This window comes from Hevea brasiliensis, chromosome 15 (assembly GCF_030052815.1).
Source record: "Hevea brasiliensis isolate MT/VB/25A 57/8 chromosome 15, ASM3005281v1, whole genome shotgun sequence".
Classification (NCBI taxonomy): Eukaryota; Viridiplantae; Streptophyta; class Magnoliopsida; order Malpighiales; family Euphorbiaceae; genus Hevea; species Hevea brasiliensis.
The window spans coordinates 40405254-40430038 of NC_079507.1; positions in this window are offsets into that span (position 1 = coordinate 40405254).

Sequence of the window (24785 nt, forward strand, 5' to 3'; positions counted from 1 at the left end):
TCTTGAACCGATGGAAACTTAAGACATAGTAGAACATTTCATATGAAGAAAGTTAGACCAAATTATGAACTTTTGGATCAAAATCTGCCAGAACCCAAGATACCAGTATGAACAGTGCACGTGAACAGTAAACTTATTTTGGCCATAACATGAGCTACAAAACTCCGATTGAGGTGATCCAAAAATGAGAATACACTTAAGACAATAAGGAACATTTTCTATGAAGGAAGTTTTGTCAAATTCCAACAGTAGATCGACCAATGGAATAGTGCAACTTTGGAGCACCAAAACCAAAAATTGGCAATTTTGCCAAAATGACCTACGCTTTGAAAAAATGACCAAAACTAACAAGTTTGGTGACCAAAATGTGGTATGTGGGTGAAGTTGGAGTTTCCATACCTATTAATCCTTAAAAAGTCAACAATTTGACTTGAATAGTATAGTGAATAGTAACCCGAAACACAAAAACTTTGAGAACGTCGAATTTAACGCAATAGAGCTAGTTAAAGTGAAGTTAAATTTATTTTTGGACTTATGTTAAGTTATGGTACTGAAACACTATGAAATTGTATGTTTCAGCTGAAAAAGACTTGAAAGCTCGGAGAGACTGAGTCAAGGCCTAGAGGCGACTCTAGTCAGGTTTGTGCACAATAAACCTTATTTAAGCATTTTATCCTTGAAAAATTGATTTAATACGCATTATGAATTTATGAACTTTTGTGTTGCCACCTTGTGATCAAATTGTAACTTTGGAAATTAATTTGATTTTTTGTATGCAATATTTGAATGAAATGTTTGAAATGGATTTTTGATTCACACTTAGCATGACAGTTACTTATTATTCCTCCTCCATTTATGGGGTTGAGATCGTTTATTTTCCTCCCTCTCTGGCTTGCCAGTTGAGGTTGTAGATCGGATGAGTACTCATTAGTTAGCTAGCCACCTCCCTCATTGATTTCGATTAATGGGGTTGTAGATTGCTTTGTCGTGGTGTACAACGCGGCATTGATCGGAAATTTTGTGTCATGGCTTAAGTTGTGTATTACTTTGGCAATACTGTGTTTATGAAATTATTTGACTAAACTGTGTTTAATAGATTATTTGACAAAATGGTGTTATTAGGAACTTTGATAATTGTTGAAATGTGTTTGAGAAACATTTGAATTGTGTTTGGCAATGAATGATTTAATTATTGCATTTTAAATTTTTTATTGTGCACCACTGAGTATTTTTATACTCAGCGATAGCTTATTTTGCTGTCGCAGATAAGAGCAAGGAGAAAGCAGCAGAGTGAGCTACTGTTAAATCGAGGACTACTCTGATCATTTTGTACGAGTATTATTTTATACCCTTGTAGATAATCTTGATGTAAATATAGAAATGTTATTTGTATCAATGTAAATTGAGCAGTTGTAAATAAATTATAATAATATTATTTTGGGTTTGCTTCTGTAAATTTAATATTTGTAAATATGAATTTTCTGCTTTATGCCTTGTTAATGAAGTATTAAAAATTTTGTGATGACCAAATTTGATTAAATTATGGAAATTGCCTTGAAGTGATTTGAATTGGGTTGATTTGAGTTTTATTGGAGATTGGGAGTTGTGAAATATTTTGGAAGTGCTTTTTACAGGTCTTTAAAAAAAAATTGGTTTCTCAAAATACAGAGGGAACTCTGTCAAAATTTTTATAAAATTTGCGGCAAAATTTAAATGGGCAAAATTTTTTACTAGTCCTTAAGCTTTGAATAAATGGTTTTTAATTCTCACTAAAATGCTCACCACTTCCAAAATGTAAGAAAATTGTTTTAAAATCCCTTGTAGGGTACTTAATGAGTTATCGGTAGGTGAAGTTTGGTAGTACATTAAGTATTCTACGGGATTATGTTATGCCTTACGGAGGGGTAAGGTATGACATGTTTTAGTGGTATCAGAGCATGGTTTTTCAATAAATTTTGACTATGTGTATGAACATTTTATTGACAAGTACAACTGCTCAAGTGTCTTTAATTGATACATATGACATATTTACATCATGAATATGCACTAATGGAGGCCAACCTCCTTGTGTTTGATCTCAGGAAGTAGAAAATTGAGAAAACGGAATGGAAGGAGGATATCATTCCGAAGAACAATCTGTTGAGGCTGAGGTTCAAGAGGAGGCCCCAGCACTCCAAAATGTGAGTGGGTCAGCCACTCCAGCTCCTGCACCAGCACCGCAGTTTCCTGCTCAATTTGTACAGCAGATGGCTGCGTTCTTCTAGCAAATGGCGACTAATGTGCCACCCCAAGCTCAGATGCCAATACCTGTAGCCCAACCACAGCCCTCAGCTCGGCAGTATGAAAAATTGATGAAATTTGGGGCTACTGAGTTTAAAGGCACTGTGGATCCACTGGAGGCAGAACAGTGGTTGGAAAGAATGGAACGGGTTTACAGAAAGCTGCAGTGTACGGAAGAGCTGAAGTTTGAGTATTCTGTTTCCTTGTTGCAAGGGGATGCCTATGAATGGTGGAAGACCATTCCCCATAGCCTGGTTGAGCTACCTGTGCTGACATGGGCAGACTTCCTGAGGGAATTCAGACAGAAATGGGTTCCTGATGCATATGTGGACAAGAAATTACAAGAATTCTTGAGTTTGAAACAAGGGAACCGAACTGTAGCAGAATATGAGAGAGATTTCTCAAGGCTAAGCCACTATGCTGGAAGCTTAGTCTCCACCCCCAGAGACAGATGCAAGAGGTTTGAGTTCGGGCTAAGGCAGAGTCTGAGAATGCAAGTTGTGGGTTTCAGACATTAGAATTTTGCTGAATTGATCTCACAAGCCTTGGAATTAAAAAGGATAGAATCTGAAGGGGCAGTGAAGAAGGGTTCACAAGAGAAAGAGAAGGCTGAAAAGACTACTGGACAAGCATCTGAAAGTGGTTTTGGCAAGAGGAAACAGTTTGGGGGATCTAGCTCCCGTAGAGGCAGAGGCAGATTTTCTGGTCAAAGACCACCCCGGTCTGGTCAGCAGACCCAACAGGCACCCCGAGGAGCTCTATCGGTCTGGCAGTGTGAAATGTGTTGTAGAACTCATGGTGGGGTTTGTTTCAAGGTTACTGGTGCATGCTTTAATTGTGGAGGAAGCGGATATTTCGCTAAGGATTGCACTAGTCCGCGCCGGTCTGGATCTTTTGCCACACCTGAAGAATCAACTCAAATCTCTGCACCCAGAGGGTCACAGTCAGCTGCTAGAGGTAGAGGTAGAGGCAGAGGTAGGGGTCCTGGTAACACCCCTGGAAGTCAGAGCACTGTTAACCAGCCAGTACCTAGTGGCGCACCAGTCAGAGTGTATACTATGCGTCAGAGGGAAGAGGTTGAAACATCAGATGTTGTAGCTGGTATTTTCTCCATCCTTGACCAAGATGTGTATGTGTTATTTGATCCTGGCTCCACACATTTGTATGTTAGTGCTAGTGTGATGTGTCCTACTGCTATTCAGTGTGTACCAATGGACTATGATGTGCTAGTAACTAGTCCATTAGGCCAGGAGGTCCGAGTAAATAGGCTATATAGAGATTGTCCTTTGGTGATCCAAGGACACACTTTTCTATCTGATTTAATTGAAATGCCCTTCAGAGATTATGACATTATCTTGGGCATGGATTGGTTAGCCAGGCATCACGCCATGATTGACTGTAGACTGAAGACGGTCACTTTTGGTCTCCCTCAGTATGGTGATGTAGTAATACATGGGGAGAGGCAGTTATTGCCTTCAAACATCATTTCAGCTGCACTGGCCAGAAAAATGATTAGAAAAGGGTGTGAGGCGTACTTGGCACATGTGATAGACACCCAAGTGGGGAGTCCAACATTGGAGGACATTCCTACTGTATGTGACTTTTCGGATGTATTTCCTGAATAATTGCCAGGATTACCTCCAGAAAGAGAAGTGCAGTTTGAAATTGATGTTATGCTTGGTGTGGACCCAATCTCCATAACACCATACAGAATGGCACCTGCAGAATTGAAAGAGTTGAAAGTGCAGTTGCAAGAACTGCTTGACAAGGGCTTTATCCGCCCTAGTGTGTCACCTTGGGGAGCGCCAGTGTTGTTTGTAAAGAAGAAAGATGGCACTCTTCGTTTGTGTATTGATTATCGGCAGTTGAATAAGGTGACAATAAAGAATAGATATCCATTGCCCCGCATTGATGACTTGTTTGATCAGTTGAGGGGTGCAGCTGTGTTCTCCAAAATTGACCTGAGATCAGGTTATTATTAGCTGAAAGTACAAGAGCAGAGTATTTCTAAAACTGCCTTCAGAACCCGCTATGGCCATTATGAGTTTTTGGTTATGCCATTCGGGTTAACTAATGCTCCGGCTGCTTTTATGGATCTGATGAACACTATCTTCAGACCATACCTCGACCAGTTTGTTGTGGTATTCATAGATGATATATTGGTCTATTCGAGGGATGCAGAAGAGCATGATAGACATCTGCGGATTGTACTGCAGACTTTGAGAGAAAGCGACTATATGCCAAATTGTCGAAGTGTGAATTTTGGCTGAAGGAAATATCTTTCTTGGGGCATGTAGTATCAGAAGAGGGCATTAAGGTAGATCTAAGTAAGATTGAAGCTATCCTTAATTGGAGGCCACCCATAAATGTCACAGAAATTCGCGATTTTAGGTTTATTTGATACTACCGTAGATTTGTGAAGGATTCTCCATGTTGGCATCTCCATTGACCAAGCCGCTTAGAAAAGATGTAAAATTCCGGTGGGCGGATAAATGCCATGAGTTTTGATGAATTGAAAAGATGTTTGTGAGGCTCAGTCCGACTTTACCCACAGGGTAAAGAATATACTGATTCTGACAATGCTTCTCACAACGGGTTAGGTTGTGTGTTGATGCAAGATAGAAATGTCATTGCCTATGCATCACGCCAGCTAAAACCGCATGAGAGGAATTATCCGACACATGATTTGGAGCTTGCAGCCATTGTGTTTGCTCTTAAGATCTGGAGACATTATTTGTATGGGGAGAAGTGCTACATCTACACAGATCATAAGAGTTTGAAGTATTTGGGCACCCAGAAAGAGTTGAATTTGAGACAAAGGAGATGGTTAGAGTTGATAAAAGACTATGATTGTCTGATAGACTATCAGCCAGGGAAAGCTAATGTTGTGGCTGACGCCCTAATTCGCAAGACTATGGCAAGTCTACAAGTTACTCCTTTGTCTTTGATACATGAGTTGAGATCATTACATGCCAGTTTAGAGATTAATGATGATGGGCAGGCAGCAGTTGCATGGCATGTACAGCCAGTGTTGATTGATCAAATCAGAATGGCTGCCTAGAATGATGAAAGGTATCAGAAGCTATTGGAAGAAGTCAGACAGGGCAAGAAACCAGAGTTCTCAATCAGAAATGATGATTTACTGCTACACCAGGGCAGAATGTGTGTTCCTAATGATGTTGATTTGAGGCAGATCATTTTGAAGGAAGCACATGAGTCTCCTTTTGCCATGCACCTGATGGAATGGAAGCGTGAAAAACACAAGATTATACCATTGAATTCAAAAATTTTCACCTAGGGTCACATGCACCATGCAAGATTTATTTTTATCTATTTGATTTCAATGATAAACAACATATTAAAACTCTTTTAATATGTTTTTGGATCTGTATTTGCCATTTAAGATTTTAAAATTAATCAGATTAATTTTAGAACCCTAGATTAAATCAAGAACGATTACACTAACCTCTTGATGTGCTGTAGCGTGTCTGCGCCTTTGAGATTCGTCTTCAGGACACCAGATGTTGTCCCTCTAGCTTGTCCACACCAAGAACACCTATGGAAGCCCTTGAACAGCTTCTAAAGCCTTTTCTATTAATTAGAAATTCAAGTTCTGCCTTTTAAGAGATTAGAGATGTAAACAGGACACTAGAAACAATTTCTAGTGTTCTTAATTCAAGAGATTGATGGCTAATCTCTTTGAATTGATGAGAGATGAAGAGAAATAGCTGGAGAGGCTCAAAGTGGCGTGAAAATTGAGAGGAGAGGCTGCTGGTTATGTTTTCTTTTCATAACCACACTTAAATAGCTAGGTTAACACATTAAACCCTAGCCACATGTCACCTTTTGATTAGCTCTAGGTTTAAGTGACCCAATCACATTGTGCTAAGTGTCAAACCTATATTTAATCTTGATTTTAATCATCTTACATGATTAAAAAACATTTGGCAAGCTTATGTGTTATGCCATGTGTCACCATCTCATGGTGCCACGTGTCACACTGTGAAATGACCAAAATGCCCCTGTGTCTTAATTTTGAGTTCTTAACCCAAAATAATTATTTTCTTCTTCTAATTAATTTATATCAAATATAAATTAATTAATTAATCTAGATTAATTAATTTCTTATCAATTAAATTCATATTTAAACACTTTAAATATAAATTTAATTTATACTACACATCCAATAATCTAGATTTGGTTTCAAGTCATGCTAGGGACTTTGCAATTTAATTGCAAACCAAATCTATTTAATTAATCAATTAAACTCTTTAATTAATTAATTAAATCATATTTAAATAGGTGATAACTTGTGTATGTGTGTGACTTACTAGGCTCATCACTAATTGGCAATGAGACATGATATCAACTCTTAATATCATCAGAACTCTTTCTTACCATAAATGATTTCTCTAAATCATTTTATGAACCTCATAGACCATGGTTAACACCTAGCATAGCATGCCATGGCCACCCAATTAGTAATAAGATTTACCTTAAATGAACCTATAATCATATGTTACCATGCACTAGAATCTCTACATTACAAAATCCCAACTCAATTTGAGTCATGGTTTATGTCAAACTCCATTTGCTATGAATATTATGTTCTCTTTTAATTCCAGTTCTTGATTAAAAGATTTTTCTCATCAGAAATTCTTTTCTGAATAAATCTATCTGTCCTGGCCAGGAACTTGAAACATCATGAACAATTAAATGAACATAGGATTTTATCTCTATTTACTTAGCGGAACAGATTCCTTCTTGATCAACACCTACCTCCATATATAACTAGCAGGAGCCAACACATGCCCATATACCCATACATAGTACAAGTATGAAAGCAGTATCAAACTCAAACTACCTATATACAAGATAACTGTGCTATCTCAGGTCTAAAGATTATATGCACTGATATGATTTATGACAAAACATTGACAAGAGTAAACTCCATGTGCTTGTCATAAGTGTCATCACTTAGTTGACCTACTTATCATTTATAAGTGCCTATCAAGTTTGTTATATGGCATGAGACTCACCATTCCATCTTATTTATATCTCATATAAATAACTTGGGAACAAACATGAATACAATCTTTCTGGATAAGTCATGTCCTTATTATGAAGTATCCTCGATTGTGAACCTATTTATGATACTTTGTGCTAGAAATATTGTCACTCATATTCTTAACAACTTAAGAATAATATTTCTAACAAAATATCAATGGACCTTTTCTATTACACATAAATATATTATGTAAACGGAAAAGTGGAAATGCCTTTTATTATTAAAAATATGTACAAGATACATACTAAATGATATGCTCTAGGGCATACTACTAACAATCTCCCACTAGCACTAGAGCCATTCATTGCAATATCTTAGACCTATCTTCTCAAGATGTCGGTCTAACTGAGTCTGTGACATAGGCTTAGTGAATGGATCAGCTGGATTTTCAGCTGATGCTATTTTCTGCATGGCTACATCGCCTCGCCCAACTATTTCTCTGATAATGTGGTAGCGCCTTTCTATGTGTTTGGATTTTTGGTGAGACCTTAGTTCCTTAGCCTGTATGACTGCTCCATTATTGTCACAGTGTAATGGGCTGGCGACTCAATGGAAGGAACTCTGTAAGTTACATCACGAACTTCTTTATCCAAAGCGACTTCTTTTGCGACATCGATGCAACAATATACTCGACCTCGATAGTGGAATCTGCGATCGTGCTCTGTTTGGAACTCTTCCAACCGATCGCACCTCCATTACAAATGAACACATATCCAGAGGTAGACTTTCTATCATCGATATCTGATTGGAAATCAGAATCAGTATAACCATCCAATTGCAAGTCTCCACCTCCATAAATCAAGAATAAATCCTTAGTTCTTCTCAAGTACTTAAGGATATTCTTGTGACTATCGATGTTCCAAACCCGGATTGGATTGATACCTGCTAGTCAAACTAACAGCATATGCGATATCCGGCCTAGTACAGTACATTGCATACATTAAACTTCCAATAGCCGAAGCATATGGAATCCTGGCCATCTTATCTCTTTCTTCAGGTGTCTTTGGAGACATCTCTTTAGAAAGGTGGATACCATGTCTCACTGGTAACAATCCTCTTTTGGAATCAAGCATGTTAAACCTCTTTAACACCTTTTCCTAGTATAGACTTTGGGATAAACCAATTATTCTTTTCGCTCTATCTTTATAGATGCGAATCCCAAGAATATAGGTTGCCTCCCCTAAGTCTTTCATGGAGAATGTATTTGACAACCATACCTTTATAGTCGTCAACATACCTGTATCATTACCCATCAACAGTATGTCATCCACATATAAGACAAGGAAAATGATAGCACTGTCACTAACCTTCTTATATACACATGGCTCATCCTCATTTTTGATAAAACCAAAAGATTTAATGGCTTCATCAAAACGGATGTTCCAACTCCTCGAAGCTTGTTTCAACTCATAAATGGATCGCTTTAGCTTGCATACCTTGGAACCATCTTGGGATTCAAATCCCCTAGGTTGTTCCATGAAAATGTTTTCTTCAATGTATCCATTGAGAAAAGCTGTTTTGACATCCATCTGCCAAATCTCATAATCATAGTATGCAGCTATTGCTAATAAAATCCTAATTGATTTAAGCATGGCAACAAAGTAGAAAGTCTCCTCATAGTCTATTCCTTACCTTTGGCGAAACCCTTTCGCTACTAGCCTTGCCTTATAGGTCTCTACCTTTCCATCGTAACCAATTTTCTTCTTGAAAACCCATTTGTTCCCTATAGGTACAATACCTTCAGGTGGGTCAACAAGATCCCAAACTTGATTCTTATACATGGAATCAATCTCGGATTTCATAGCATCAATCCATTTTGAAGAGTCTATATCTGATATAGCTTCTTCATAGGTAAGTGGATCATCTCCATGATCTACTTCTTCATGAGTAGACAACTCTTGTTTTTCTTCATGAAGAAAACCATATCTCACTGGTGGGTGAGATACCTGGTTGTTCTACGAGGAACAGTGTAGATGTTTCATCAATGGGTATAGGTTGACTAGATGGATCTATATCCATCGATGCTGGTTGGTCGAATTCTCCAATTCTAACTCTATTTGCCTTCCTTTGCCTCCTTCTTGAACAAACTGTTGTTCAAGAAATGTGGCATCTCTACTTATCACAACCTTTTGTGAAGTAGGCAAATAAAATAATATCCAAAACTATCTTTTGGATATCCAACAAATCGACCTCTTTCTGATCTGGTCTCCAATTTATCAGTGTTCAGCTTTTTGATATAAGCTGGACAACCCCAAATCTTAACATGCTTAAGACTTGGTTTTCTTCCATGCCATATCTCATAAGGTGTGGAAGAAACTGATTTTGATGGAATCCTATTTAGAATATATAAAGCTGATTCTAATGCAAATCCCCAAAAGGAGATTGGCATATCAGTATAGCTCATCATACTACATACCATATCCAATAGGGTACGATATCTCCTTTTAGATACACCATTCAGCTGTGGCGTTCCTGGAGGAGTCAGCTGAGAAACAATGCCATGCTCTCTCAAGTATTCATAAAATTCAGTACTCAAATATTCACCTCCACGATCTGATCGAAGAGCTTTAATACTTTTTCCTGTTTGATTTTCTACTTCAGATTTAAATTCCTTAAACTTTTCAAAGGATTCATGTTTGTATTTCATCAAATACAAATACCCAAACTTTGATTTATCATCAGTAAAGGTAATAAAATAATGAAAGCCCCCTCTAGCCATTTCTTTAAACGGACCACATACATCACTATGTATTAGTTCCAAAATATTTTCAGGTCTTAGCCCTTGTCCAACAAAGGGTGATCTAGTCATTTTGCCTTGAAGGCAAGATTCACAAGTTGGAGTAGGCTCAGAGCCCAATGAGGATAGAATCCCCATTTTCTCCAGTTTTGCAATCCTATCTTCTGCAACATGACATAACCTTAAGTGCCAAATATATTTTGAACTTGAGTTGGTTTTCACCATGGCATTGCATTCATTTAGATTGCTATACTCTGGCCAGTGGAAACACTTTCTTACTGGTAATGGAAACACTTTCCTGTTGGCAGTGGAGACACTTTCCTTTGCCTTTATCAGCTTTAGTCTTCCTTTTCTGTTTAGCTATTTTCTTGGAAGGACCAGGAATCTGAGGTTTCTTTTTCTTATTGCCCTTCTTCTTGTTGGACTTTCCAGCAGAAGAAGATGCAACCAAAGCTACCTCTTTTCCTTTATTGCCTGGCATATTCTTTTGGGCAATAACCAGCATGTTGAGTAAACCAGCTAAGGTGCATTCCTGTTTAGTCATATGGAAATTTGTCACAAAATTCCCAAAAGACTCGGGATGGGACTGAAGAATCAAATCCGTTTGTAGTTGAAAATCCATGTTGAAGTCAAGATGTTCCAACTGCTCAATCAGCCGACTCATCTTGTGGACATGATCCCCAACATTCTGTCCCTCAGACATCCTCATACGGAATAACTGTCTAGATATCTCATACCTAGCATTCCTGCTGTGCTCACCATACAATTCTCGTAGGTGAAAGAGGATCTCACTCGCACTCTGCATGTTCTCATGTTGCTTCTGTAACTCATTACTCATAGAAGCAAGCATGTAACACTTAGCTCTCATATCATGCTCCTTCCACTTGTCCAAAGTTTCATGTTCCTCTTGTGTGGCCTCTGGAGGTAAGGGACCAGGAACATTTGAATCTAGAACATATCCTATATGTTCAAGGTTCAAGACAAGTTTCAAATTTCTTAGCCAATCAGACAGATTAGGTCCTGTCAACCTGTTGTGATCAAGTATGCTTGCAAGGATATTGGATGGTGGTGGTTGTTTTGTGCTCATTTTTATCAGAAAATTAACTGCAGAAAATAACCAGATTAATTAGTAAATGTATCAAGTAATTAACCAAAATGATTATGGTCTTTTAATCAAATTGGTCCTCCCACTAACTTAGCGAATCCTACACTTCAAAAGTAGAAAAAGGAAATCCTAGTTGGATGGATTTCTAGTGGGTGATTGAATTCTTATAATTCTATTGATCATCCTCAGGTACATCCATTATTGGAATTAAAATAAACTATAAGTGAGCAACTCCTTGCCCATCACATCTCATGTGAGCTTCAATCCTTTACCTAGCCCCTAATGCTCAAAATCTCAGGTACATCCATTATTGACTTATCTTGCATTAGTTAAGTTGATCCCATTGAGCCAGTAATTATGCAAATAATTTTAATGTCCTCAGGTACATCCAATATTGGACACCAAACCATTTACATATTTACAACATCTCATGCTTAACAATTATTCTTAAGAAAATCTCTTAAATTAATTGCATCTCATGCAACTATTTAAAATTTCTTAAAATAATTGCCCCAATGGAGGGCTTATGTTATAATTACTTTAATTATAGCATTTCCAACTTAATCATTTGTTTGGAAGATTTTATAGCCATTCTAATTACTATTAAGGTCTCACTTTGCACATTATCCATTTAGCATGCATATATCATATAATTGCATACATTCCCATACATCTCATGCATTCATGGATAAGCAGTAAATATGGTATGATCATGGACTTTCTAAGGGATTCAATTCTGAGCCACCAAGAATTGAATCAGGGCATTCCTAGGTGTATTTCATTCATTCATTTTACAAGAGTTGCTGAAGGAGTACATAATCAACACTTGATATTGAATTCCTCCCACTGGTCCCACCAATGCTCTTGACCTCCTTGAACTTCTTGCAATCTAATATTACATAGTAATCCTTGGCATACCAAGGCGAATTTACAAGAACTTAAATAAATGAAATTACAACCCAAAAATATTACAAACTTAATAATACATGCCCAAAATAAATTAAAATAAATTAATTAATTTACAATCCCAAAGAAATATAAAAGAAATAAATCCAATCTCATTGGTCTTTTATAGTCCATGATCATCCATCATGCATATCACTATTTAACAATTAAATAAAACATACATACTTAAATTAAATTGAATATCACATATTCAACTTAAAAATCCAGATTTGAATATGATTCAAATAAATTTAAAAATTCAGATTTGAATCTCATTCAAACAAATTTAAAAATTCAGATTTGAATCACATTCAAACAACTTCTAAAATTCAGATTTGAATCACATTCAAACATTTTTTAAAAAATCATATTTGAATCACATTCAAATATTTTTTAAAAAATCATATCTGAATTTTATTGAATCAATTTTAAAAAATCAGATTTAAATATGATTCAAACAACTTTAAAAATTCAGATTTGAATCACATTCAAACAACTTTTAAAATTCAGATTTGAATCACATTCAAACAATTTTTAAAATTCTAATTTGAATCATAATTTAATTGTGTGATTAAAACAACTAATTAAACACTTTAATTAGTCAAAGAATAGGCCTTAGATCATACAACAATTGCAGAATTAAAAGCCAAACCTTGAACCACCCAAGGAACCATTGTTGCCGCCACCTATGGTGGCTTCACCATGTGTGCCGCCACACCTCATGATCCAACCAGCAATGAATCTCTTGATCTCATGATCAAACACACAATTAAATTATATAATCAACAATCTAAATGGCAAATATAGTGGCTCTGATACTAATTGATGGAACGGAAGCGTGAAAAACACAAAATTATACCATTAAATTTAAAAATTTCCACCTAGGGTCACATGCACCATGCAAGATTTATTTTTATCTATTTGATTTCAATGATAAACAACATATTAAAACTCTTTTAATATGTTTTTGGATCTGTATTTGCCATTTAAGATTTTAAAATTAATCAGATTAATTTTAGAACCCTAGATTAAATCAAGAACGATTACACTAACCTCTTGATGTGCTGTAGCGTGTCTGCGCCTTTGAGATTCGTCTTCAGGACACCAGATGTTGTCCCTCTAGCTTGTCCACACCAAGAACACCTATGGCAGCCCTTGAACAGCTTCTAAAGCCTTTTCTATTAATTAGAAATTCAAGTTCTGCCTTTTAAGAGATTAGAGATGTAAACAGGACACTAGAAACAATTTCTAGTGTTCTTAATTCAAGAGATTGATGGCTAATCTCTTTGAATTGATGAGAGATGAAGAGAAATAGCTGGAGAGGCTCAAAGTGGCGTGAAAATTGAGAGGAGAGGCTGTTGGTTATGTTTTCTTTTCATAACCACACTTAAATAGCTAGGTTAACACATTAAACCCTAGCCACATGTCACCTTTTGATTAGCTCTAGGTTTAAGTGACCCAATCACATTGTGCCAAGTGTCAAACCTATATTTAATCTTGATTTTAATCATCTTACATGATTAAAAAACATTTGGCAAGCTTATGTGTTATGCCATGTGTCACCATCTCATGGTGCCACGTGTCACACTGTGAAATGACCAAAATGCCCCTGTGTCTTAATTTTGAGTTCTTAACCCAAAATAATTATTTTCTTCTTCTAATTAATTTATATCAAATATAAATTAATTAATTAATCTAGATTAATTAATTTCTTATCAATTAAATTCGTATTTAAACACTTCAAATATAAATTTAATTTATACTACACATCCAATAATCTAGATTTGGTTTCAAGTCATGCTAGGGACTTTGCAATTTAATTGCAAACCAAATCTATTTAATTAATCAATTAAACTCTTTAATTAATTAATTAAATCATATTTAAATAGGTGATAACTTGTGTATGTGTGTGACTTACTAGGCTCATCACTAATTGGCAATGAGACATGATATCAACTCTTAATATCATCAGAACTCTTTCTTACCATAAATGATTTCTCTAAATCATTTTATGAACCTCATAGACCATGGTTAACACCTAGCATAGCATGCCATGGCCTCCCAATTAGTAATAAGATTTACCTTAAATGAACCTATAATCATATGTTACCATGCACTAGAATCTCTCTGTTACAAAATCCCAACTCAAGCTGGAGTCATGGTTTATGTCAAACTCCATTTGCTATGAATATTATGTTCTCTTTTAATTCCAGTTCTTGATTAAAAGATTTTTCTCATCAGAAATTCTTTTCTGAATAAATCTATCTGTCCTGGCCAGGAACTTGAAACATCAAGAACAATTAAATGAACATAGGATTTTATCTCTATTTACTTAGAGGAACAGATTCCTTCTTGATCAACACCTACCTCCATATATAACTAGCAGGAGCCAACACATGCCCATATACCCATACATAGTACAAGTATGAAAGCAGTATCAAACTCAAACTACCTATATACAAGATAACTGTGCTATCTCAGGTCTAAAGATTATATGCACTGATATGATTTATGACAAAACATTGACAAGAGTAAACTCCATGTGCTTGTCATAAGTGTCACTGGTTCGGCCTACTTATCAATTATAAGTGCCTATCAAGTTTGTTATATGGCATGACACTCACCATTCCATCTTATTTATATCTCATATAAATAACTTGGGAACAAACATGAATACCATCTTTCTGGATAAGTCATGTCCTTATTATGAAGTATCCTCGATTGTGAACCTATTTATGATACTTTGTGCTAGAAATATTGTCACTCATATTCTTAACAACTTAAGAATAATATTTCTAACAAAATATCAATGGACCTTTTCTATTACACATAAATATATTATGTAAACGGAAAAGTGGAAGTGCCTTTTATTATTAAAAATATGTACAAGATACATACTAAATGATATGCTCTAGGGCATACTACTAACAGCACCCTGGTGGTACACAAATGTATAGAGGGCTAAAGGAGCATTACTGGTGGATGGGTATGAAGAGAGATGTAGCAGAGTTTGTGTCCAAATGCCTAACTTGTCAGCAAGTAAAGCAGAGAATCAAGTACCCACTGGGTTGTTACATCTACTACCAGTGCCGGAATGGAAATGGGAAAGAATAACAATGGATTTTGTAATGGGATTTCCGCGGACACAGAAGAGTCATGATGCAGTATGGGTCATTGTCGACAGACTAACTAAGTCTGCTCATTTTCTGCCAGTTTGAATGGACTACAGTTTGGAAAAATTGGCCAGCTTGTACATTGATGAGATTGTGAGACTGGATGGAGCGCCAGTATCCATTGTATCAGACAGAAATCCTAGGTTCACTTCTAGATTCTGGGGTAGTCTTCAGAGAGCCCTAGGAACTAGATTGAACTTCAATACTGCATTCCACCCACAGAAAGATGGCCAGTCTGAGAGGGTAATTCAGATTTTGGAGGACATGCTACGGGCTTGTGTGATTGAGTTTGAGGGTAGTTGGGATACACACTTGCCTTTGATCGAGTTTGCTTACAACAACAGCTACCAATCAAGCATTGGGATGCCTCCATATGAAGCTTTGTATGACAGGAAATGTAGAACCCCGTTGTGTTGGGATGACGTGGGTGAAAGAAAAATGATTGGACCCGAAATAGTTCAACAGAATGAAGAGAAAATCAGGGTGATCAGAGGTCGACTTAAAGTTGCATCAGACCGTCAGAAGTCATATATTGATTTGAAAAGAAGGGATATTGAGTATGCAGTGGGTGAGAAAGTTTTCCTCAAGGTTTCTCCTTGGAAGAGGATTATGAGATTCGGCAGAAAGGGGAAACTAAGTCCTCGTTTTATCGGGCCATATGAGGTTCTAAAAAGAGTGGGTCCTTTGGCATATCGGTTGGCACTACCTCTAGAGTTGGAGAAGATACATAACGTCTTCCATGTGTCTATGTTGAGGAGGTATCGATCAGACCCATCTCATGTACTGCCAGTAGAAGAAATTGAAGTAAATCCAAACCTCACATATGATGAAGAACCCATAAAGATTCTGGCTTATGAGGTGAAGCAGCTACGGAATAAGCAGATACCATTGGTAAAAGTGCTGTGGAACCATCATTCGGGCCAGGAGGCTACTTGGGAACGAGAGGAGGACATGAGGAGACAACACCCACAGCTGTTCAGAGATTGATAGCAGGTAAAATTTCGAGACGAAATTTATTTAAGGGGGGGAGAATTGTAACACCCGTATTTGTATAGCCTGGTATATTTCACTGTTCTGGTGACCGGTGTCGGTCCAGACAATTAAAGGGATTAGGGCCACACTTAAGACAACTTAAGAAGCCATAAACACAAATAGTTAGTAATGTTTAATTAGTTAACTATAAATAAGAAAAACATAACGTAAGAAGTTAAACGAGCCGAGAGTCACAGCGATGAGTGACCTCCTCGGGAACTGTCACACTCTACCCCTCTGTAAGGCATAACATGATCCCGTAGTATACCTAATGAATTATCAACTCCGTCTACTGATAATCCACTAAATACACTATAAGGGATTTTAAAAACTTTTCTTACTTCTTTCACAGTGGTGAGCACTATTTACAGGTGTTAAAAACTTTGTGAAGTGAAGTGATAGAACTAACACATTTAACTTATTTGGAATTTCTGTAAAAATTTTGGCAGAGTGCCATCTGTATTTTGGATGAAACAGTTCTTCAGAAAACCTGTAAAAAGCACTTCAATATATTTTCAAATCTCAACTCCAACATTTTCTCAACTCAAATCCATAGTAATTTTTCAAAGACTGAGATAAAGGAAATATAATACAATTTTTTTACAAGTCAAAATAACTCATAATTATTTTACAACTTCAATGTACAATTTTTATTTACAACTTCAATGTACAATTTTATTTACAACTGCTCAAAACCAACAACAATATGTACATACAGTGAACATACATTACATTACAAAATACAAAATATTGGTATACTCATTATACCCGGTAGTCTCTCGCTAGAGGTACTAGCAGCTTAGTCTGTTGCCCTGTCTATCTGTCTACCTGCGACAGCAATAAAAAGCTATCGCTGAGACAATGTCTCAGTGGTGCACAACATTAACTAAATACAATTTAAATCACAATTCATAAATCATATAAATAGTGGATACTTAAAACCATAGTTAATTTCAAGACAATAGTTGTCAACCAGAATTTAAACTCCATTTCTCAATATCACAATAAATTTCAGTAAGTCAGATCATGGTTGAATTCAAAAGACAGTATATGTCAATAAGAGTTTAAATTCATTTCACAAATTATCAAATCGCATAACAACATAATTTAGTCAAATAAGTTAAGAATACAGTGTTGCCAATTCATTCACAACTTGAGCCATGACACAAATTTCCGATCAATGCCGCGTTGTACACCACGACAAAGCAATCACAACCCCACTAATCGAAATCAATGAGGAAGGGAGCTAGCTATATAATGAGTACTCATCCGATCACCTCAACTGGTAAACCAGAGAGGGAGAAAAATAAACAATCACGACTCCATAAATGGAGAAGGAAAATAAACGATCACAACCCCATAAATGGAGAAGGAATGATACGATACTGTCATGCTAAGTGTGAACACAAAATCAATTCCAAACATTTTATTCAAATGATTCGTGAGAATCCAATAAATTTCCAAAGTTATAATTTCATTCACAAAATGGCAACACAATTCATAAGTAACTTCAATTTTCACAAATCACACTAAATAATTTTTTCCACAGTTTTAACCCATTTACAATCCTTTTCAAGCAATAAGTATCCATCAATATCATTCAAACAATTTTTCACAATTTCAAACTATTTACAATGCTTTTCAAGAAATAAGTATCCATTCAAACACATTTCCATAATTGAAAACAATAATATTCAAATAGTCATAATTTATTTCAATTGAAAAATTCAAAACAAATAACTGTTGTGCACAAACCTCTGATAATTGTCTCCTGGTCTGGACTCAGTGTTTCCTTCCCTTTTCCTTAGTCTTTGGTAACTGAGAAACACAATTTGAAGTGTTTTAGTACTAAATTAAACTGTCTCTAACGATAATGTTCGATAAGTAATTCACTGAGCTGAATTATTTGCTCAATTACCTAATATATCGACCCTCGATGAGTTTCAGGTAAATTAGGTTTTAGTGTCCTTAATACGTCACATTCGATAGGGTTTTAGGGTTGGTACGTTTTACCAAACTCATTTCTATGTATACTGCGTTTCCTTGCATTTTATTGCAAATTGCTGGATTCCGGGATACTAGTTTGACCTAACCGGACGACCTAGTTCCCTCGGTTTTCGGGTTTCGATCAAAACTACAAACTTGTAGATCTATGTCTTATTGCACGCGGGGCAAAATTTTAGGTCAATCCGAGTTAAGTAGACCAAGTTATGGTCATTATACTATTGCTGGTCAAATGGCATCAAATTAGGTCAATTTTAGGTCAATTTGGTCAACTTTGGTTCGGCCAGTTTTTGGACCCGAACTTGTGCAAGCTTTTTGACTTGCTTCTGGTCATTTCTGGGCTTTGGTGTCTTCAGAAGACTTGTAGGTATGGGTCTTAACTATTCATGGTTAAAATTTCAGGTCAATTGGACCTGTTTTGAGTGAGTTATGGCCTAAAAACTAACTGCTGCCCAATTGGTCAAATTTCAGGCCTCAAATGTACTCAATCTGAATTGGTCATTTTTCATATCACCTTGCAAGCAGAATTTTGGTATGTTTTCTCAATGAAAGTTGGCACATTTTGTGCCTAGTTTCACCTCCAATTGGTCTCATACCAATTACTTTGCTTATACATGTATCCATTACACATTTAATTGCTATATGTCCACTCCCCTTACAATTTCTGTTTTGGTACATTACCAAAAACCATATTCCACTTCACTTAAATGTCACTTTGGGCAGATTGCAATTATCCTCAATACACCAATTAAACTCACATTTACAAGTTCTAAGTACAATCACATATACCCTAAACATTACAATTTTTTTACATACACTTACACAATCAATCTATACACATATCCATCAATTCTCAAGGTCAATATTCTGCCAATACCTTCGTGAACATATACATTTATCCAAGAATCTCAAGGCTACCGAAAATTTCCTCAACACCAAAGTATCCCACAATTCATCAATTTCCATCCAAGTGCAAAAATCACTATATACATATGAAGTGATTTATTAGGATATTAAATCACCATAACCAACATCATTTCTCATCAAATATATGCACAATTATTTCATCAATTACATGACTTCATGGCTGTCCAAAATGAACATCTCAATAACTCTTCAAACTTAAAAATTTTCTTCACAAAACCAACACCCATAACATGAACACAAAGTTTAACAAAGCTATCTTCAAAAATGCTAACTTACCTTATGGTTGGAACTTGTTAAACCTTGATTAAACTTCCCTTTCTTGCTGCCTATCAACTATCCAAGTGGTGTAGAATAATTTATGTGAAGGAAGCTAGTGGAAAATGGCTTGGATCATAGGTGGACTTGAGCTTGATGGTGGACGGCCATGGAGTTTTCCATGGAAGGGAGGATGCGGCCAAGAAGAGAATGAATTGAGGAAGAAGAAGGTAAGGGTTCTACAGCTGTCCCACTTCAGTTTTTAAGTGGCCAAATGAAGTTTTAGTGGAGCACTAACTAACTTAATATAATTATTTATTTAAAGTTTCAAAAATTGCAATTTGGCCATCACACTTTCATTAATCATATTAGGTACCACTCTTTTAATTTTTCATTTTATTTTCTAAGTGTAATATTATTTATTTTTTATGGACATTTAGGTCAAAAGACAATTCGGGATGTCAAATGACCATAATGCCCCTGTTCAGGTTGCATTCCCGATTTTTCGGTAACACCGGGTTTTGTCTGTTTTTCGATTTCTAACTTTTCTTTGTACTAATTATTTAATTTTTCTTTGATATTTTTATTGATATTTATTCTTCAATAATGGTCTATTTAAGTCCTAAAAATATTTTCTAGGGTTCCCTACTGTCCAGGCCTAGTCAACGGTCCACGCCGTAACTTCCCAGTGCGGTCACCCATCGTTAGGTTTCCCGGCTCGCTTAACTTGATCACATTTCTTTGCTATTATTTTTCCTTTGTTTTTCTTGTATTTTCTTTTCTTGTATTTCATTATTTTATGTCTCCTCACTCATATTGAAGTGTAGTTCTAGGCATCCTAGCTGTCCGGACAACACTGGTCACAGGAACAGCAGAACGCACTACCGAACTTTGGGGTGTTACAATTCTCCCCCCCTTAAATAAATTTCATCTCGAAATTTTACCCAATTGCCATCTTACAATAGTCATACGTTTATTTTCTCCTTTCTATACGATCGTATAATCTTTTTTTCCTCAAATTTGAATAAGACTTTTAACAATCTAATACAACGTTTAATTTGTTTGTATAACACTAATCTCCTCTTACTATTGTCCTGTCTAATATTTCGATTCATGTTCCTTCTTGAATGATCCTTGAGGTCATGTTAGAATCATTCATCTAGTCATTGGTCCTCTGACCATTCTGGTCCATAGTCTTCCTCACATTAGTAATATTTCTTTGTTATATATGAATCAACTGTTCAAATCTCTACTTCCATAACTCCTTTTATCTGTCAATATTTTATAACTTACTTTCTTTTGTACCAAACTATAACCTTTCGATATTCTAACTTTTGAGTTTTAAATCCCTAAGTAGGATTTTCAAACTTATTTCTAACAATTAAATTATGTCCTGGCATAACTATACAAAAACAGATGCCGTTGGCAACTATCCTCATCTAGGTGTACTATCAGATAGTACGTAGCTCTACACAATAATCTCAAGTTAGTCTTGTAATCCATGGTTCTGATATAAACAATCAAGAACATTGCATAGTTACTACAATACATCCCAATAGATCAAACTTTCCTATCCTTTGTCCTTTTCGAATTCACTGCTATCCGAACTTATTCTAATTACAATATCCATTAACAATTACTAACAGTAACATCTCTGCCTTCATCTAGAGCAATTCTATTACTGTAACTTACTTTTACGTCCTCTTGCTTTATATTAAATAGGCTCGCCAATTAGCTTTATAATTTATGGTGTGTCAGGAAATACTTTTCGCCGATAAACTCTTCCAAAACTAATTTCACTTATTATCACAATCCCTATCCTAAAGGACTAATCACTAATGTGTCAAAATTTATTTCCCTGACCTCCTGTCCTAGCGGACTTGTTACTAGCACCTCAAAGTCCATTTTTGTACATGGAACAGCAATGCAATCAATGATGCTAGCACTCACATAAGAATGGGTAGAACCCGGATCAAATAACACAAACACATCTTGGTTAAAAGTTGAAAAGGTACCAGCCACAACGTCAGATGTCTCGGCCTCTTCCCTCTGTCTCATTGCATAGACTCGACCGAGCAATCGTCTTGCTCTGAATGTTTTACTGCCTTGGCTGTCACTGGCTACCTCTACCCCCGCCTCTACCTCTGTAGGTGGTTGTGAACTTCTATTGACAGGGCTCTCAACTAACCCTTCAGCAGAAGTATGAGGTGGTCCAACTCTGCGACTACCCAGTGCGATCCTTGGCAAAATGTCCCGTGCCTCCACAGTTATAACAGCTCCAATAGCCTTATAGCATATCCCACCATGATATCTTCCACAATTTTCACATTGGCGAATGGTAGGAACCTCCAGATCACTGTGACCGGATAGAGGAGGTTTCATCTGAATGTCTTCCTCTACTGCACTTCTTGCCACCTCTGCTGTGTCCTCATAATTCTTCCTCTTTCCAGTGGGACCACCGAACTCGTTCTCTGATTTTCCCTCATTCTCTGTCTTCTCTTATTTTTTTCTCTCAGGACCAGTTTCAGACTCGATTCTTTCTAACTCTAGAGCTTGAGAAATAAGTTCAGAGAAGTTAGTGTGTTTGGAGCCGACTACTTGTAGTCTGATACTGGGCTTCAAGCCGGTTTCAAACCTCTTGCATCTCTCCCTGATGGTAGAGAGTAGACTCACTGCATAATGGCTAAGGCGGGAAAATTCCCTTTCATACTCAGCCACTGATCTGCCCCCCTGTTTCAAACTTAGGAATTCTTGTAACTTCTAGTCTACATAAGCATCAGGGACATATTTCTGTCTGAATTCCCTGAGAAAGTCATTCCATGTTAGCACTGCAGGTTCTATCAGACTGTGGGGAATGGTTTTCCACCAATCATAAGCATCTCCCTGTAACAAAGGTACAGAGTATTCAAATCTGAGCTCCTCCGTGCAATGTAATTTCTTGAATACCCTATCCATCCTTTCTAACCACTGTTCAGCTTCTAGAGGATCTACTGTCCCCTTAAACTCTGTAGCCCCATATTTCATCAATTTATCATACTGCCTAGTAGGAGATTGTGGTTGTACCACTGGTGTTTGTATTGGGACTTGAGTAGGCACATTACCAGCCATTTGTTGGAACATTGCAGCCATCTGCTAAGTGAACTAAGTAGGAAACTGCGATGCAGGGGGTGTCTTCTTGAACCACTAACATTATGTAGGCCTGGGGCATCCCCTTGCACCTCAGCCTCAATAGATTGATCGACTAAACGATCACCCTCTTCCATATTCAATGCGAGGATTTAAGATCTCCTGAACCAATAACATAAGGAGATTTCCTCCCGTTAGTGCATATTTATAATGTAATGTACTGTATGTATCAAACAATGATATTGAGCAGTTGTACTATGAAGAAAGAATAATCAAATAACAGGTGAAAACAGAATTTAAAAACTTTGCTCTGATACCACTAAAACATGTCACACCCTACCACTCTGTAAGGCATAACATGATCCCGTAGTATACCTAATGAATTATCAACTCCGTCTACTGATAATCCACTAAATACACTACAAGGGATTTTAAAAACTTTTCTTACTTCTTTCACAGTGGTGAGCACTATTTACAGGTGTTAAAAACTTTGTGAACTGAAGTGATAGAACTAACACATTTGACTTATTTGGAATTTCTGTAAAAATTTTGGCAAAGTGCCATCTGTATTTTGGATGAAACAGTTCTTCAGAAAACCTGTAAAAAGAACTTCAATATATTTTCAAATCTCAACTCCAACATTTTCTCAACTCAAATCCATAGTAATTTTTCAAAGACTGAGATAAAGGAAATATAATACAATTTTTTTACAAGTCAAAATAACTCATAATTATTTTACAACTTCAATGTACAATTTTTATTTACAACTTCAATGTACAATTTTATTTACAACTGCTCAAAACCAACAACAATATGTACATACAGTGAACATACATTACATTACAAAATACAAAATATTGGTATACTCATTATACCCGGTAGTCTCTCGCTAGAGGTACTAGCAGCTTAGTCTCACGCTCTGTCTATCTGTCTACTGCGACAAAGAATAAAGCTATCATTTGAGACAATGTCTCAGTGGTGCACAACATTAACTAAATACAATTTAAATCACAATTCATAAATCATATAAATAGTGGATACTTAAAACCATAGTTAATTTCAAGACAATAGTTGTCAACCAGAATTTAAACTCCATTTCTCAATATCACAATAAATTTCAGTAAGTCAGATCATGGTTGAATTCAAAAGACAGTATATGTCAATAAGAGTTTAAATTCATTTCACAAATTATCAAATCGCATAACAACACAATTTAGTCAAATAAGTTAAGAATACAGTGTTGCCAATTCATTCACAACTTGAGCCATGACACAAATTTCCGATCAATGCCGCGTTGTACACCACGACAAAGCAATCACAACCCCACTAATCGAAATCAATGAGGAAGGGAGCTAGCTATATAATGAGTACTCATCCGATCACCTCAACTGGTAAACCAGAGAGGGAGAAAAATAAACGATCACGACTCAATAAATGGAGAAGGAAAATAAACGATCACAACCCCATAAATGGAGAAGGAATGATACGATACTGTCATGCTAAGTGTGAACACAAAATCAATTCCAAACATTTTATTCAAATGATTCGTGAGAATCCAATAAATTTCCAAAGTTATAATTTCATTCACAAAATGGCAACACAATTCATAAGTAACTTCAATTTTCACAAATCACACTAAATAATTTTTTCCACAGTTTTAACCCATTTACAATCCTTTTCAAGCAATAAGTATCCATCAATATCATTCAAACAATTTTTCACAATTTCAAACTATTTACAATGCTTTTCAAGAAATAAGTATCCATTCAAACACATTTCCATAATTGAAAACAATAATATTCAAATAGTCATAATTTATTTCAATTGAAAAATTCAAAATAAATAAATCATTGTACAAAACCTCGATAATTGTCTCACTGTCCGACTCAGTGTTTCCTTCCCTTTTCCTTAGTCTTTGGTAACTGAGAAACACAATTTGAAGTGTTTCAGTACTAAATTAAACTGTCTCCAACGATAATGTTCGATAAGTAATTCACTGAACTGAATTATTTGCTCAATTACCTAATATACCGACCCTCGATGAGTTTCAGGTAAATTAGGTTTTAGTGTCCTTAATACGTCACATTCGATAGGGTTTTAGGGTTGGTACGTTTTACCAAACTCATTTCTATG